Here is a 4887-nt window from a genome sequence, read left to right on the forward strand (position 1 = left end):
CTCGTCATCGTTCCGAATACCGAGGATCGAGAGGATGTTGGATTGTTCGAAGAGAGATTGAAAAGCGGGGAAGTGATTTTCGAGTTTTCGTTTTTTTCATTTGTTTTCTTTTCTTTTTTTTTTTCTTTTTTTAAGCGAGGAATTTTACACAAAGTTGAAAATTCTTTTTTTTTCATTTACTTTTTTATTTAGTTACTTAGTATATTTTATGTACGTACAGTTTTTGAAATTTTTAAAAAAATTTTTTAGGGAGGAATTATATTTTGAGATACAAAAGAAATTATTTTCGTTGTTAAGAAGTTTCGAAACAGAGGAATGTTGATTTTTTTGTTTTTTTGTTTTTTCTTGTAAACTGAAAAGAATTAATTTTAGCAGAAACATCTTGCGGCTAGAAATATCTTGTGTCGCAAACTGTTATTATATTAAAGTTCATGAAACATTCGGGTATTATCTCTGTCTTTAGACACGCGATTAAAAATGAATTTAAATATGCTTAATGCAGAAGCTTTTCTCTTTCGCCGAGAATTTTCTTAAATAAATTACAGGAACGTTCACTGGTATTTATTTTTCATGCGCGGCAGTTCCATGGAGTTTATCACAATCCGCAGGGAATAAATTTCTCCATTCCCCTTTCCTACATTTATCGACAATGAATTTTAACAAGATTCTGCGTTACATTCAACACGTCACTTTCTTTAATACTTTTTATCTATCGCAAAATATATCGAATTAATATAAACGAAAATAATATAAAGGGAAAAAAGTATAAAAATAAAATTCTTACGTTCTAATTTCTATAATCAAAAGTTTGAAATTAAGAGAATTTAGAAATTAACAAATTACTTGACACTTAGAATTTCTATCGATATAACCAATTTTTATCAAAAGAAAAAAAGGAAAAATAAATTGATAAATTTATTTCTCCATCCTCCATTGAATTCTTCTCCAATTTCCAATCATTAAAATATTACAAAATACAATTAAAATCATCGTCAATTCATACGTAACATAATTCAAAAACAATGCACCGTTGGAAGGAAGCTACTTGTAATAGTAGGATAAAATCCTCGAGATTTTCAACTTGACGTTATTAACATGTTCTAGGGAACTGGCGTTGCGAGATAAATTTTTTTTAAACCGTCACTGTCCGTTTCGGGAGTGGACACACGTTTCGTACGAAATATATCTGCATCCAGACCCGTGTACACCCGGGGCCATATATGTATAACCATGGCAGGAATATATGGAGATTTACATATTTGTTTCAGCATAATGAATTCCATGCATGGTCAGCTGCTAACCACGCAAAAGTTATTACGGGTACACAGATTACAGCAGCCTCCCGCGTTAAAATGAACGTATCTGCCGACTTGCTACGCAGACTGCCCACGGAATCGATGACCCAACTGTGCCATGTGGTAGCCGATGTAAAATTAAAAAATAAAAAGAAAAAAAAAAAGAAAGAAAAAAAAGAGGAAAGAAAGAAAGAAAAAAAGAGCGAAAAAAGGAATGGAAGAATATACAGAGGGGAGGAAGAGAGACGAGAAATATATATCTCAACCATCGAATTCATAACCATTTCGGAATTTTCGATTTTTACTCGATATTACTCGAAATTTATTTGTATTTTGTGTGTCAGAAAAATGATGTCAAATTTGTATAACGATATTCGATCGTTTACAGAGAATAATCGAATAATTAATTAAAAAAAAGAAAATTATATAACAACTTTTTCTTTTCTTTCAACGAGATCGAATGACATTTCTCTCGGCCTCTTGAGCCAATCGTTCGTTGTTCTGAAAACTGAACGATCGAAATTGGAATTGAAAGGCTAAAGGAATTAATACGCATCGCTTCTCACGACTTTCAGAGAGGACAATGATACGCGTGCAGAACAATTTAATACGATTCCCCCATTCTCGGTCTACTACGTGCACTACTACGTTCCGTCCCACTCGATCCGTGCAATCTGCTCCGCGCAGCTGTCACAGTGGTCCAGCATCCCATAGTAGCTGTGCTCTATCTGACAATCTGAACCTTTTCCAATTTCACGTCTCCCTTGACTCGAGCCTCTTCTCCTCCAATAAGGATGCGGGACCCTTTTCTTGCGGGACGCAGCACACCGCGAAACAGTCGTCGGGGAGAATTGCGAATTGTCGTTGCGGCCGGCGGAGGTTGAAACTTTTATGGAACTTGCAACGCTCGTACCGTGTGCCAGATAGGGCGAGACGGTTTTTTTCAACTTGTCGCTGGATTTTCATTTTTCTTTTTCCTTTCTTTTCTTTCTTGGATGCAAAGGAGCGTTTTAATTCCTTCTTTTTCCTTTTTTTTTTTTTTTGAAAAGAAATTTATTTCTAAATAAATTCTCGTTTTGGAAATCGAGAGATGACGTGAGAAGTTAGTTAATAGTCGAATAATTTAAATTTGTAAAATTTTATTGGTAGTCTTTAGGGAATTTCGATCAATATTCGAACCTTTTGTGACACTTTCTTTCGTAGAGGCAAAGAAATCTCGATCTTTCTTAGACTCCATCGCTTTTTCTTTTTATATTAACCAAGTAACTAAGTAAGAGTTTTGTTTTTCAATTAAAAAAACACGCAGATGTATCTTCATTGAAACGCAATATAATTAAACGCATATAATTATTTTCACAACCGGAGGACTTCGATACTTCGTGTTGTACATCATATATATCTCCGATTATTAAAACAATATTTACGCCCCACTATCAGCACCAAACCAAACCCCAGAAATAATTGCAACGATTCGCACCGATATCTCCTCTAATGGATTCAAAACTATGGAAAAACTCGGCCTTTGTTTCGAGTAACTCGATATTTCTTGTTTCGCGTTATTTCTCCCAACGCGGAAATCTACATATATCCCAGCTTGTTTTTTGCCCCGCGTAGAAAAGAGAGAGAGAGAGAGAGAGAGAATCGAATTAAAAGGAAAAATAAGGGAGGGAGGATATCCACGTCGATTTCGCTTCGAAACCGATGGATCATCGGTGAACCGATTCAATTCCGAATAACGAAAGCTGTTTTTTTTTTTTGTTATTCTTTTTTTTTTGTTTTGATTCGACGGAAAAATGAGCGCTCAACTCCCCTTCCGCGCAATTTATGCATGTAGCCATCGTCTCTTTGATTGACGATAAAACACAACCGAGATCCGGATGTCGTTTTTTCGGCAGGGTAAATCGGGGACAGGGATGCGGATGGGGTTGAAAAGCGGGCGGGTGGAAAAGTTGGAGGCACTTGCTTATCCTGCATTTGGGTCAGTTTAGAAAAGGAGAGAGAGAGAGAGAAAGAGAAAAGGGAAGAGTTTTGAAAAGTTTTGAAATTTTGTGCTTTTTTCTTCCTCTTTTTTCATTCCGAAAAATGTTTAATGCAATTAGTTTGTCGATTTAATTACAGTAGGGCGACATTAGTAGAAGAAGATTATGGGAACGTTCATGGGAACTGGGATGTCGATTAAGTTGTGTATTTATGCGAGGCAACTTTTCATCGATTAAAGTTGCGGTATTAATTTTTAATGGAGAAAGAGAGAGAGAGAGAGAGAGAGAGAGAGAGAGAGAGAGAGAGAGAGAGAGAGAGCGAGTGAGAGAGAGAGTGAGAGAGAGAGAGAGAGAGAGAGCGAGTGAGAGAGAGAGTGAGAGAGAGAGAGAGAGAGAGAGCGAGTGAGAGAGAGAGTGAGAGAGAGAGAGAGAGAGAGAGCGAGTGAGAGAGAGAGTGAGAGAGAGAGAGAGAGAGAGAGCGAGTGAGAGAGAGAGTGAGAGAGAGAGAGAGAGAGAGAGCGAGTGAGAGAGAGAGTGAGAGAGAGAGAGAGAGAGAGAGAGAGAGAGAGAGAATTTTTGTTTTAATTCGATTATCGTTTCTCATCTGATACATTTTGATATTTTGATATCAGTAGATGGATTGGTTAGAAAAGAATTGTGTTATTTGTAAGAACATAAAGAAAAGAAAGAAAGGAAAATGGAATACTTCATTTTATGAGGTACACACGTTGGATCACAATTTAATATCAAAATTGAATAATAAAATTTGGATACGAGTATACAAAATGTTAATATATTCATATTTTTGAAGTGATATACAAAAATCGAAGCTTATTTATCAAATTATAAATAATTTAAATCCTTTTTTATGCGGATTTCTGTCAAATTTTTCCTCCCAAATATCAATACCTTTATAATATTATACTTTATTTCCTATTATTCTTCTTGGACGTACCACGTACCATTCTATTTTCGTCCAATTCCAATTCTCCATAAATTCATTCACGCAAATTTCTCCTTCGAAATGGTTCGAGAAACAAAGTGTCGAAAAAACCAATCCCACGAGAAAACGAAAGAGAAAAAAGAAAAAAAAACAGAAACCTCCCGAGAAACCTTCCAAACGACAAAAGAAAGTTTCAAATCCAAAACGAGAATCCAAAAAATCCCGAAATGAACTCTCGAGAAACGAAAGAAAAAAAAGAAAAAAGAAAAAAAAAGGCTCTCTATACTAATTCGAAACAATTAAACGGGAGCCGCATTATCAGTCAAGTCCAAGGTTCAGTCACGGGTCAGTCTGCATCCTTCACCCTCCACCCGAATTCTTCCACGAATCTGAGAGCAAACCGAGATCTCGTCGGAGGACAGCGTGCTGTCTGGTAACTGGCGATAAACAGCTTACTTTCACCAGCTTCCTCGATAAACCTGGCTAGACAATAAATGCAGCGACAATGCAAGCGTCCAACTTTACGGAGCAAACTTGCCAGGTGGATGAATTAAAAGGGGTGGTTCGATTCGACGGATAAGACCGCATCCCTACCCCTCCTCATCTTTCCCCCTCCCTCCTCCCTGGCTGACAGCTGTACGAGGCAGATTGCGCGGGTCAAGTGGGACCC

General features: G+C 36.9%; 1 protein-coding gene across 9 annotated transcripts in view; it reads right to left on the reverse strand.

The window, feature by feature from the left end:
• LOC102680125 (uncharacterized RNA-binding protein C3H8.09c-like) overlaps positions 1 to 4887 on the reverse strand; it is a 323287-nt gene that overhangs the window by 113217 nt on the left and 205183 nt on the right. The window lies entirely within an intron of this gene.

This window comes from Apis dorsata, unplaced genomic scaffold, assembly GCF_000469605.1.
Source record: "Apis dorsata unplaced genomic scaffold, Apis dorsata 1.3 scaffold_269, whole genome shotgun sequence".
In the NCBI taxonomy this organism is placed as follows: domain Eukaryota; kingdom Metazoa; phylum Arthropoda; class Insecta; order Hymenoptera; family Apidae; genus Apis; species Apis dorsata.